Source organism: Ambystoma mexicanum, chromosome 1p (genome assembly GCF_040938575.1).
Source record: "Ambystoma mexicanum isolate Mex_15411 chromosome 1p, UKY_AmexF1_1, whole genome shotgun sequence".
Classification (NCBI taxonomy): Eukaryota; Metazoa; Chordata; class Amphibia; order Caudata; family Ambystomatidae; genus Ambystoma; species Ambystoma mexicanum.
This window is the reverse complement of record NC_090921.1, coordinates 7,811,719-7,825,210: the sequence shown is the minus strand read 5'-3', so window position 1 is coordinate 7,825,210 and position 13,492 is coordinate 7,811,719. Positions and strand designations below refer to the sequence as shown.

The 13,492-nt window shown below is 49.4% G+C and overlaps 1 non-coding gene and 1 pseudogene across 1 annotated transcript; one reads left to right on the top strand and one right to left on the bottom strand.

Annotated features, from left to right (window-relative positions):
- Window positions 1–5,001: 5,001 nt before the first annotated feature.
- TRNAP-AGG (transfer RNA proline (anticodon AGG)) lies at window positions 5,002–5,073 on the bottom strand. Its single transcript has one exon. It is a non-coding gene; the product is annotated as a tRNA-Pro (tRNA).
- Window positions 5,074–6,643: 1,570 nt separating this feature from the next.
- Window positions 6,644–6,761, top strand: LOC138458680 (5S ribosomal RNA; annotated as a pseudogene).
- The last annotated feature ends 6,731 nt before the right edge of the window (window positions 6,762–13,492 follow it).

Here is a 13,492-nt window from a genome sequence, read left to right as displayed (position 1 = left end):
CATTAGAGGGAAAGTATGTGGGAAGCCATTGATTAATGTGACTCGTCAAATAAAAGGCAGTAACGATAAAATAAATGCCGCCTGTAGATTAAATCATAGGTTCTCCTGGTCTGCACAACCGATGCTGGGGAAACTGCCAGCAGGCAATCTACTGTGTGCAGCTGCATCACTTTTTAGTGGCTCCAGTTTTAGAAAGTTAGAGGCTTTCTTTCAGTTTGTGGGACTCCATTTCATTTCTAAAGCGCTGTACCTCATATACCAACGTGATTATCTGTTTCCGGCCATTAGTGATGCTTGGAAAATTGAGCAATTGTCTCTAGCAAGTACATTCGAAGGCAAACGATTCAGGCTAGCCGGTGATGGACAGTGCGACAGCCCTGGATTTTCTGCCAAGTACTGCACCTACCACTTTCAGGACATGGATAGTAAGAAAACTGTGAGTTCGGTGGTCGTGCAGGTAACACAATGTACATCGTCAGTGGCCATGGAGAAACTAGGATTTATAAAATCAGTGGAATATCTACAATCAAGGGGAATGCACATCGACCTCATAGCCACGGACAGACACGTTTCAATTGCCAAGACAATGAGAGAGCTGTTCCCACATATTAATCATCAATTTGACGTATGGCATCTTGCTAAATCAATCAGTAAGAAAATCTCGGCTGCAGGAAAAAAAAAGGTTTTGAAAGTATTTTGCAGTGGTCCCATTCTATCACCAACCATCTTTGGTGGAGCTCAAAAACTTGTGAAGGGTCAGTGGAAATACTACTTGAAAAATGGCGGTCACTGATGCACCACTGTACCAACGTTCACCGCTGGACAGCAAATCAACATTTCCACCAATGTGAACATGGCCCTTTGTCCCCAGAGGAGGCACGGAAGAAGAAGTGGTTGATTCCATCTTCACCGACACGCAAAGCCATTGAGAAGATTGTTTTCGACAAAACTCTATCAAGAGATTTGAGAGGACTGACTGAATTCTGTCACACAGGAGATTTGGAGGTGTTCCACAATATGTGCCTAAAGTACAGGCCAAAGCGCTTGCATTTTAGCTTTCGGGGCATGAAACATCGCTCTCTACTAGCGGTCTTGGCCCATAACAGCAATGTCGGACGTGAACAATCTAGGACTAGGGGTAAAGTAAGGATGCCTCGCTACACTAAGGTGTTTTCAAAACGAAGTAAGCAATGGGTGAACAAACCAGTCTATGATGAAATGCAGTTCGACTTTGTGAAAGGCCTTATTTTTGCTGTGTTAGAGAAGCACAGATATGGAATTTTGGACGGTTCTGTGGAGAGCAGTGATCCATGGCCACCGAACATTGCGACTGTGCCATGCCAAGCACAGCTGGTTGTGAAGTACAAATCCCGGTTTAAATAATTGCAATACGATTGTCTTTTTGTAAATAAATGTTATTGTACAGTGTACCTGTAGCCCTAACCCCTACCTTCACCATCATGGGTGGCGAACAAGCTGGGTGTCATCTTTGAATTCTCTATATTCACCTCATATATGTGTATGTATATATTTTTCTCATGCCTCATCTCATGTAAATGTAAATGCTGCGCACTGTTGCACACTGTTAACGGAGGGGAGGCTTGCGTATTGAAAATAATAAAACAAACAAACAAACAAACAATAAATCTCACTTTTAACTCAACTCCTGTGGTACTTTATACTTTCCCTGACCTTCCGCCAACAATTAAATGTCTCATTTTGGGCTGCAAAGCTCGCCGACAACGGGGACAAAATTGGGGCACTTAAAACGCGCCAAGCGGGCCGTGGCATTTGGGACAGAAAGCCAGTTCGCATTTGCACATTGAGGCGCACTACATAGAGGGATTCTAAACTTCAAGTTCTCACAGATGCCTATACTACGTGATGTTGCAAATAAAGAATGCGAAGGACAGCGGCTTTGATTTTCAGCTCGCGCCCAGATGAGGCCCACAAGTCGCACTGGAAGTATAAGGGTCTATTGTTTTTTGACCTTGAGACAGGGACCATGCCGAAAGAACTACATTTGAAGGGGGTGCGCAATAACGTAAGAGACGATAAGGCAGAAAATTTAGAAACTAGACTGAGTTTCATTTTAGTTCAGTATACGAAAAATCGTTGTCAAGAGCACGGTCCGTTTTACAGACTGCATTATGAAGAGACACAATGGAAATTTCAAATATAATGTAAGTAAATCTTTACACGCTTTTATACCGGAATGAATATTTAATGAATGGATGCATGAATAAATGAATGAATGAAGAACTAGGAAAAGCAAGGAAAACGTGTTTGTTGTGGGCACATGGGCATGCAGGTCCACTGGTCTCACGGATCTCGGTCCTTGGCCCAGCCACTTTTCCCTGCACTGCCTACCTGCACTACGGGACTGTCTCTGTATCCTTCAGCCCCTTCTCCCGGCATTTACCTTGCACTTGCCACCAGCTGGCCCTATTATTTAATTTGTATTCAACTAACCATGTACAGCACTTTTAGCCCTCCTCCCCCCGTCCCCATGTGCGATCAGAAAGACACCTGGCCTAGTAGGATCGTTGTCTGTCTGCCCTTGTTCCCCACCTACCTCGTCGCGCCTTGAAACACTTGAGTATTGGCGCGTTACAGATGCCATATCTTATATCATATCATTCCTCACGCATGTAGACTAACTGTCGTTTATCATTGTGTGTTGGCCTCGATTTATGTTACTTTTCGCATTGATTTTAGAGACGAACATACTCCATTGAACTATCCTTGCAAGCAAATAGTTTCTGATCGGCTGTAATAAATAAAATGAGTAGTATTAATGAAGATCGGCTGGCGAGACTAATTATAATTTTTTTGTTTTCATAACAGGTATTTTCTCCCCTTCTGCTACTGCCATCGGTTTGAGACGCCAGCAGATGGCTTTTACAGTAGACACCTGCAGCTTCGTGTGAACAACTGGAGCACACTGACAATTTTATGGGAGGATCGCCAAGGGCCCACATGCCCTTACGCTGTACTAGTGGCTAGAAGCAACATATCAACCTTTACGATGGACTAGTGCCTAGTTGATCTAACAGCTTTGCGGTTCACCGTGCTTCCAAAGTGCTTCTTTTAACGAAAAGCAACACCCTGTGTACCATGGCGGATACAGATAAAAGAAAATAAATGGCTTTCAGAGTTCATATGGCAATTGCTGAATATTCTCTAAACATTTAATGTCAAATAAATGTACTTTACCAAATGTACTGTGTTGCTGTTTGATTTTAAAGTACAGTTTCATATTCCGAATTGTGGCGCGCTGTGTTGTGAGATGGTCTGTGTTGGTTTCCGGGTTCTGTGTGGAGTCGCGTAGAAGACGACTGGGCGCGTTTGCCTACGCAGCACAGTAACGTCACGGAGAGAGGCGGGGAATATGAATGTTTGGATAATGTCAGGCTCAGGGGCGGGGGAATTGATTTAGTGCCGCAGAAGCAGGTCAGCCAGGGCGATGCGGCAAGTGATAGGATTATCACAAAATGGCGGCTCCCTGGTGCCTGTTTTTGCGTGCGTTTAATGGACGAAAACTCGGGTAAGGTCCATAGGAAAGTTTTCTAAAATCGAGCCACTTAGGCTTAAAAAAACATGGCCGACCCGTAGGGACAATAAAATGTTTTACTAGACCATGCCTTTAAGGGCAAGGAAGGTTCGGGAGGCAGGCGACGGTTGGACTTGATGATTGTCCCGCCCTCCCACTCCTTCATTTTGGTTAAGGTGGGGGTCTGGTTTTATAAAGGGGGGGGGCATGGTACTTGGGGTTTCTGCGGGTGGGGGTTCACGGGCCAGGTCAAGTTTTTATGGGGTTTTTTGGTCTGTTAAGGAGTCTTGGGTTGGTAGTTTCGCGTGACAGGTCGGGGCATTAGTGAAGTTGTGATGTAAATTTCTGTTGCTGATGTGGCAGGTCAGTCTGGCTGCAGGTCATAGGAAGGGGGAGATTGTTGTAGAGGGCAGTCTGAGGGGTATTGAAGTGGTTCTGGGCTCCGGGGGCATGGCCCCTTTTGATGTGGGAGGAGGGAAGCACAATGGGGGAATGACACGGGAAAGGATGGGGTGGCGCTGTTTGCACAAGCGGGCCACCACGGGGGAACAGGTATTGAGCCTGGAGGGGCATGGCCCCGGCGAGAAAGCGGGACGCCTGGAAAAGGGGTAAGGAGACGGTAGGGTCCAAGGGATAGTTAGGGAGGAAATGGCTTTATTTAATTATTTAATTGTTGGAGAAAATGGAAAATGTTTAATTATTTAATTGGTTGTTTAAAATATTTCTTTAGTTTGTAAGGCCATGGAGCCAGGTAAGCGTTTAATTGTAAGCTTTGGCCTGTCACATTAAAGCAACCTTTTCCACTTTTAAATGAGTCTGGGTTTTTGTGCAGTAAGCCAAAAGCGTAGCCAAGATAGCCTAACAGGTAGGGCCTGAAGCTAATGTAGCTGGGGCCCAAGCAGTGACATTAACATCAGTAAATGCCCACACAGAGTGTGCATTTACAGATTTTGAGTGGGCCTTGCCCGCTCAGGCCCTACCCTGTCTACGCCTCTGCTCAGAGGTTGAAATGGGCGGGAGCGATCGGGAGCGGTGCCCCTACACTTTTTATTTTTAAGTTTCACTGTTCCTATACTTTTATTTTAAAAAGAAACCGTTCTGGAATAGTTTCGTTTTAAAATAAAAGTGTAGGAAGAAGTATAAGCTTGCACTAAATAGCTGGTGTGTTTGTTTGGAGGTTAGGATTGTGTGTGGGAGTGGGCGCAGGGATGAGGACGTGGGGAGTGGGGCAGATCAGCAGGGAACATAGTTCCACTACTTCTTTTCGTACACTTCGACCACTGCGAGTATTTGTAAATTAAGTAAATGTTAAAACGAAATATGTAACTGTTATAGTATTTAAAAGTATAAATTCCGAATTCAACAGTTTTCCAAAAGCAATTAGTAACGGAGAATAATATTACCTTTAAAAAAAATGTGAAACGAAATAATGTATCTTGAAAAAAATGGGGCTCGTCCGGGATTTGAACCCGGGACCTCTCGCACCCTAAGCGAGAATCATACCCCTAGACCAACGAGCCAGTAGAATATAAGAGCACCGTTACCAGAATACATATCCTTCTCCGAATGTATTGTATGTCAGTCCTTAAGGTAGAGTGCGACAAAAAGTGCTCAAGCCGAGTGTGATCCCAAACTGCACGGATTGCCGCAGGACTTTGCCTCACCTCCTCCGCCCCACCCTCCACTCTTGCTTCAGTCCACGCCCCTCACACTGTCGGTGCACAATCCTGCAGCCAGACATCTATTGGATTCTAGAGTGATTGGTCGTAGGGGAAGAAGCGCCAACCCTCCTGGTGAGCGATTGTCTCGCAAGGCGGGTGGCCATTCACATTGAAAATACGTGTTGAGCTTGATAAAAGCAAGACACACCACTCGCAGATGCCCACCAGGTGTGGGGATTGCACGGAAATAAAATGTGTTTGTACAACTCTCAGCTACCAGTACTGGAAAAAAAATCCGGTACATCGCAATCAAAAGGCACACAAAAAAATATATAATGCAAAAATCCAAAAAGACTGTGGCTGCTAATCATGTTATGCATTCCCTTGGAATAAACCGAGGAACTATGTTCGGACGGAAATGCATAATGTTTTGCCTTATCTAGATTGGTCAGAATAAATTTAAAAAAATGCATAATTAAATGTACAAGGAGTCCGTTCCCGCCCAGCGCTGCGCCCTAACCCTTCCCCCACTCCCCAGTAACCGCATGGTGTTCGCTTTGTACAGGGGAGGCTAAGCAACTACCGCGCCCGGCCCTCCCTTCTCCAAAAGTAAACATCCAGCCAGGAAGCAGGAGCCCCCTCCCCCGGCTCAGCCAATATCGGGTTGGAAGGCAGCTGTAGTGCTGAAAAACCCGCCACGGGGCCTCTCCAGATGTGGTGAGCGCTGAGGCACGGAGCAGCGCGAGCTTCTGTTAATACACCCACTGAATCACTCAGCAGCAGGTCTGAAGAGCACCTGGACTGCAGGGGTACAACGAAACCTACATCTCTGCAGGGGTAGGTAAGTAGGAGGGCCTAACTAGTGATGGGATGGGTCACTTTAGAAACTGGATGCAGCAAACTTGGAGGCTCCGCCCCACTGTTCTACCTCAAGGGTTTTCTGGCGTGGGGCCCAAGTATCAAATGGTAGTGGCCCGCAGTCGCGCGCACACACACACTCCTTTAAACATCCCATTCACTTGCTCATTTACAGCCCCCATACATCATGCACTATATCATACACAGTGGAGTCACCAGGAATGACATTTAGGAGGGGCACAGAGAGGGCCACAGACAAAAGAACTGGGGGGCGCCTAAAAAGGGCAATGTGTGACGTCAGAAGCACTCCTGCAGATAATTGTTTGTGCAAACCAACTACCACACCCCACTGCATCTCCACTCCCATCAGAATGCAGGGACTAAATCATTAAGTCACTAATGTCCCATCATTAGCAGTTTTGTGTGCTACATTCTGATTGGAGGGGTTGCTCTTCGCTGCAGGGGGAATTTAACAGCTCTTCATTGTTGTGCTGCAGCATTGATTGCTTCAACACTGGGAAGTTCAACCTGGGTGTAATCCTGGCAGCCAAACACTTGAACAAGATTACCTGCCTCAAAAACACCACACTGAATGCGCCCGATCTCGTCTGATCTCGGAAACTAAGCAGTGTCGGGCCTCGTTAGTACCTGGATGGGAGACCGCCTGGGAATAGCAGGTGCTGTAGGCTAAAAAAAAAAAAAAAAAAAAAACACCTAAAGGGTGCCATGTTTGCCCTCTGAAAAAAGTGACACTGTATCCTTTCCTTGTGCCCTGAAAAGCAGCACAGGGCCACAATAAGGGAAAATAACTGCTCCCTCTCGTGTTAAGGATAGCAAACTCTCTTGCCACATGACATCCTGAGTGTGGTGCTGTCCCTCTAAGGGAACGCACACGGTGGTGTGATGTTGCATGCCGCTGCATGCACTATTAATAAAGGGGGCGTTCCCGGCCGCGGCATTCGCGACTGGGGAGTCCGAGCAGAGCACTTCGCCTCCGTGTGAGTCTGTTGAGTAGGAGGAGGCACGGGGCTCACGGAGCGTTACGTTGGGGGCCAGGGATTCCCCCTCCAACATACAACAGTGGCGACGAGGCTAGTACTATCTTGCTTATAATGAAGACAGGAGTCGCGGGGCTTGTCACGCTGCGTTTATTCTCTCACAGGTTTCATGCACAGTGCCCGCAATGTGCGTGACTCAATAACACAGGCCAACGGGCCTAACGTGGCTTTAAGATGCAGTCTTACTGTCCGTGTCCAATGAGTGTGGGCCACGGGCCCCGTTCTCGGAGGAGCCGGCAGGACGCACCTTATCGCGTCCCTGGCTCTTCCCGTAATGCGCACGAAGCGCGCGGGGGCGGAGCTATCGCTCGCGGCAAGATCTCGCAAGAGCGGGGGCTCTCGCGATATCTCTACAACTATGCCTGGACCCGGCGGTGATTACATATTCTAATTTTTTCACCGAAAGAGGGATAACTCTTGTTCTACGCGTGGGGGGAAGGGCAGTCCACACGGTAGCGACCATTTTGTCCCCTGATACTGGAAACTTCACAGAGCTGCGGTGGGGCCTGTGAGTGCCATCCAGGCACAATTTCTGGGGCATTGGATAGCAGACTGCTATTCCCACATGGACATGCCTACATTTTGCATCATTTTGTGATTTTTGGGTACTTTTCACTCACTGAGTGAAGTGGAAGCCCTGTGATGGAGGCCTGCTATTCTGTGTCTACTAACCTAGGCCTCGCTGGCTCAATTTTTGGGCACTCCTCATTTACTGGACATTCTAACAACTGGCCACTGGACTAATACTACGGCTGGATGCTGTTAAGTGCTTGTGTGCAGTGGTGGAAGACTGGTGGGGGGCTTTGACATTTATTTTCGGGCTACCATGGAAACCAGCAACCACAGCAAGCTGGCCACATTACTGTATGCCACTGGGCCGACTGTTCACGAGATCTTTGACTCTCTCCAGACCACAGATAATTCATATGTGGCAGCAAAGACGGCTCTGCACAACTATTTTCTTCCACTGGCCAATGCAGACTACGAGAGATTTGTAATGCTCTCCACCAAGCAGAAAGAGGACGAGACCCTCAACACATTTCATGGTCGTCTCAGGAGACTCTCTGTGGCCTGCGCATGGGACAACGCAGATGACATGATAAGAAATCAGCTCATCCAAGGGTGCTCCTCGGGCAAGTTGAGGCAACATGTACTGAGGGAACCGGGAATCACCCTTCTTCGCATCCTGGAGCTGGGCCGCTGCCAGGAGGTTTCTGAGGTACGTGCGTCAAGGATGGAGGCTTGGTCCTGCGCAGCCAAGTCAGAAGAGGTGTGTGCTGTGGGAGTGTCAGTGGTGCCCGGAGTCCGCCTGGCAATTTCCGTGACAGGGGCGGAAAGCCAGACAAAGCGGGTACGACCTGCCCCACCCTGGTGAATGCCCAGCCGCAGGGAGGCCATGTGGATGGTGTGGCGTGATGGACCATTTTGCAAGGGTGTGTAGAGCGTCCCTCCCAGTCCGGTCTGGGTTTTTCAGACAATCTCGCCCTCCAAACATTGCCCAAGCCGATCAGGGGGAGGAAACTGCCCAACCCGGTGAAGAGGAGGAGGAAGAGGAGAATATCCTCTTTGTATCAAGCATTGATGCCCTCCAGTCCAAAAGCCGAAGACAGCCAAGATGCATCGTGGCTGTAAATGACTCTCCAGTGTCGGTGCTGGCGGACACGGGGGCCTCGGTCAATGTTATGGCCCGTTAGTATTATGATGCTATGCCCTGCCCCCCCAGACTGACAATCCCGAAAGCGCGCATTTTCACATTTGGGGATCACATCCTATTCCCCTGGATGGTGCATTTGTGGCTCGGGTAGGGCATGGAAGTTCCAAAATTAAAGCCTGGTTTTACGTCACCCCAGTCAGCACCAACACCCTACTGAGCTGTGTGGCGGCGGAAGCCCTGGGACTGGTGTGCTTCGCGTACTCCGTGTATGTGGAGGATATAAAAACGCTCCTGGAAAGGTACATAGGCTCTTCCAAGGTATTGGCCGCATGGTTGGAGATCTGGTACGACTTCACATCGATGAATCAGTGCAGCCAATTGCCCTCAAACACGGCAGGGTGCCATTCCATCTAAGGGAACAGGTGGACAAAGAACTAGACAATCTGGTGAACCTTGACATCATAGAGGAGGAGGAAGGTCCGAAACCCTGGGTGTCCCCAATTGTTGTTGCCAGGAAACCTAAGTAACCTGATTCGGTGAGAATCTGTGTGGACATGAGGCTTCCCAACAAAGCCATCAGGAGGGAACGCCATCTCACACCCATGATTAATGACATTATCGCAGAGCTGCAGGGAGCTTGCTTCTTTTCAAAGCTCGACCTGATGGCGGGTTACCACCATAATCTTCTGTACCGGTACAAGCGACACAGCTTCGTGATCTCCTCCGCAGCTGAGGTATTCCAAAACATTATCAGGGGGGCGCTGGCAGACCTAGAGGGTGTTCTTAACATCAGTGACGACATCCTGCTGTGCGCCAAGTCAGAGGTGGACCATTTACAGAGACTGGCAAAGACCTTCGAGAGACTTCAGTCACTGGGCCAAACACTCCACCGCGAAAAATGTGAATTCCTGAGGACGAGCATAGAGTTCTTTGGATTCATGTTCAGGGAAGGAGGAGTGTCTCTGGACCCCAGGAAGGTGAAAGACATCAAGGATGCGAAACCACCTGAGAATGTGTCTGAAGTGAGAAGCTTCCTGGGGATGGTCACCTACTGTGGCCGGTTCATCAGAAACCTTGCATCCAGGTCAGAGCCTCTACGGGCCCTCACCAAGAAGGAAAAAGCGTGGCAGTGGTGTCCATTGGAACAGGTGGCACTCAAGGACATTAAAAGCGCACTCACTGAGGAAGACACAATGGCCTTTTTCGATCCGGACCTGCAATATGAGATTGTCGTGGACGGCACCCCGTTTGGCTGCGGAGCGGTCTGATGCAAGTGGGGCAAGACTCATGCATCCACCCCGTGGCCTATGCAGCAAGGCCCTGTCTGACACTGAGCAACGATACTCGCAGATAGAGCGAGAAGCGCTGGCTGTCCTATGGGGATGCAGACACTTCCAGCTTTACATCCTGGGAAGGCCAGTGACTGTGGTACCTACTGCCGATCCTGGCAGGCTCATCCTCAAAACCACTGGCAAGGATTGAGAGATGGATGCTGGCCCTGTTGGAATACGCGGTCTCGTTAGTTTATCGGCCGGGTGCCAACAATGCGGCCGACTACCTCTCTCGCTATCCGGGGCATCACCAGGACGGAGAAGCGGACAAATGCGCGGAAGAGGCCAGTGACCATATTCAGCTGGTGGTCGAAGCGGCCACTCTGTATGCTTTACCGGTGGAAGATCTGCAAGCTACAGTGACTAACGATGAGTGTTTCAGTATAATAAAGGCGGCCCTGCAGCAGGGTTCATGGTAGAATGTCGTGGAGTCGCTGGCTGGGCGCACACAGGAAGCGAAAATGGCCCTTGAGCAGCTGTGGAGAGTGCGACAGGAGCTGTCATTCTCAGAAAAAGGACTGCTGCTGTGAGGTGACTGGATCGTAGTCCCACAGGCAAAAGTACAGGAGGTGATAAGCCTGGCACACCAATGCAAACAAGGGGCTGCGAAAACCAAAAGCCTGACTAAGCCTCAAGGTCTGGTTCCCCGAGCTAGAAAAACAGGTGGACGACTATGTCGCATCATGTGTGTGGTGTCAGGCAGCGTCGCCTACCCAGAGGGAGCCTGCCATCGAGGCCATGCCACGTGGCACGAGACCCTGGGAGGTGGTCAATGCTGATTTTGGGTCCACATCGCAGGGGACCCACTTCCTGGTGGTGGTGGATGAGTACTCCAGATACCCACAGGTGGAGTTCATCCAGTCGATGGCCTTCGAGCGTGTGGTGATGCAGTGGAAAAGGTGTTTGCAGCCCAGGGTCTCCCCACAGTACTCTGTTCGGACCATGGGGCTCCATTTCAAGGAGAACGGTTTGCAGCCCTAATGGAAGGATATGGGGTGCACCATAGGAAGGTTACACCCCTGTGGCCACGCGCCAATGGAGAGGCAGAAAGGATGATGCGCACGCTAAACAAGGTCTTTAGAATCGCGCAAGGACAGAGTCTGACAAGGGCGCTCTACCAATTCCTGAGGGTGTATAGAACAACAGCGCACACCTCAACGGGAGTGGCCCCCTGCCGAAGCCCTTTTCAAGCGGTGCCCGAGAGGGCTGCTACCCGAAGTGGGGGAGAAGGAGCCGGCGGTCATCAACATGCAACAAGTGGAGATGGAGCGGCAACTAAGAACTGCACAAGAGAATGAGAGGAGAGGTCTACAACAACAACAACAACTCGTGCCCGGGGATGAATGTCCTGATAAGGAGATGGCACCCCCACGGGAAACTGTCACTAACTTATGAACCTGTGCCCCTTAACGTGATAGAAGTCAAGGGGTCCATGGTGACTGCGTCAGACGGCCGAGCCTCAGTCACCCGGAACGTTAGCTTCTTCAAGATGTTGGGGGAGCCCAGGGCTGAGGCGCCAGCAGGCCAGGACAGTGTGGACGTACCCGACGAGGACGCCAGCCGACATTGTGACCCCCAACCCTGAGGCAAGCAGGAGGTACCCCCTGAGGACAGTGCGAGGGAAACCTGCTTGTTTCAGTGACTTTGTATTGGACTCATGAAGGAGCCCGACATAGAGGTACCTGCTGAGTGGCGAAGGGGGGCGGCTGTGAATAAAGGGGCTCATTGGGAAGTTAGTTATTTGGGTTAAGGGTGTTAGTGTGTTAAATGTGTTATTGGAGTTATGTAGTGTGTTATGGTGTTGTTTATTTGTCCTCATGAAAAAGGAGGAGTATGGTGATGTCCCTTTAAGGGAACGCAAGCGAGGCGTGACGATGCACGCCGCCGCATGCACTATTAATAAAGGGGGCTTTCCCGGCCACGGCATTCGCGAACGGGGAGCCGGAGCAGAGAACTTCGCCTCCGTGTGAGTCTGTGGAGAGGCCCGGGGCTTACGGAGCGCTACGGTGGGAGCCAGGGATTCCCCCACCGACATACAACACTGGGCAAATATTCATGACTCACTTGCACTCTCATCTCCCCTCCTCACCCCATTTGGCTTTCAACTTTCAACAATGCTCTGCTTTATAAAAGATGGCCGGAAAAGTACACAAACCATTGTAATGTACGCACACAAACATATTTACAGGATTTTTTATATGTGTGTGTGTACCATACCACGGTTTGTGTACTTTTCAAGCCATCTTTTATAAACATATGGGGAAATATTGTATGCAAACCATGTACAATTGTCAGAGTCTCTCTCTCTCTCTCTCTCTCTCTCTCTCTCTCTCTCTCTCTCTCTCTCTCTCTCTCTCTCTCAACATGCAACAGCATTTAACACTGCTAGTTTCAGGAAAGGCTTCCATGGCTTCTCTGCATAACAAAAAGCAAGTGTGCACAGCGGCCCCTTCCCCTGGGATGTGAAAGAAAATATAACGTTGTTATAAGTTTGCTTGCATCCGTGGGGAGGGGGCTGATGTGTGGATTAGATTTTTGTTAGACAGAGGTGAGGGAAGCCTCCCTTGAAACTAGCGGCATAAAAGTGTTACTGCATTTGTGCAAATACATTTTTCTGCACAAACACAGCAACACTTTAAAACGCCCCTTTCAGGAAAGGCTTCTTTCCCCTCTCTGACAAACAAAAAGCTATGTGCAGAAGCCCCGCCCATCAGCACACATTTCGAGGAGGGCTGAAGCCCAATTAGCTCAATGGCGTTGCAAACGGCTCTGTATGCTGAGCTGACCTGGCAGGCAGTGGCATATTCAAGGTTAAGGACCACGTGGGCAAAAATCGACCGAGCGTCCCAGGTGGGCAGGTCATGGAGGCGGAGCCTAGAGTGGGCGGGGTTGCATTTTCTTTTTTAAAGTTGTGGTTTATTTTGTTAACAGTTTTCTGTGTTTGGGGGTCTGACAGGCCATTGAAGCTGTTTGCTGTGTTTGGGGGTCTGACAGGCCATTGAAGCTGTTTTCTGTGTTTGGGTGTTTCAGGGTATGAAAGGCCATTGAAGCTGTTTTCTGTGTTTGGGGGATGACAGGCCATTGAAACCTGCCTGGGCCAGCACATCGAAGGAGTCAGCACACGGATGCCACAGGACCCATACACTGCGACCACGAGCAACAAATTAGAAAGCCCAGGGCTTTAGGTGGGCCAGGTCCCTTAGGTGGGCCAGGTCCCGGCTCGGGGCCAAGCCCCGGTGTAACGTCACTTTTTGCTATTTGTCAACAAATCCTATCCTACTGACTGAGCATGCGCGGTGTCCGGTCAAAGGGTCGACTACAAAGGGTCGAATGGTCAAAGGATCGACACCAAAGGACCGAAAACAAAAGGATCAAAG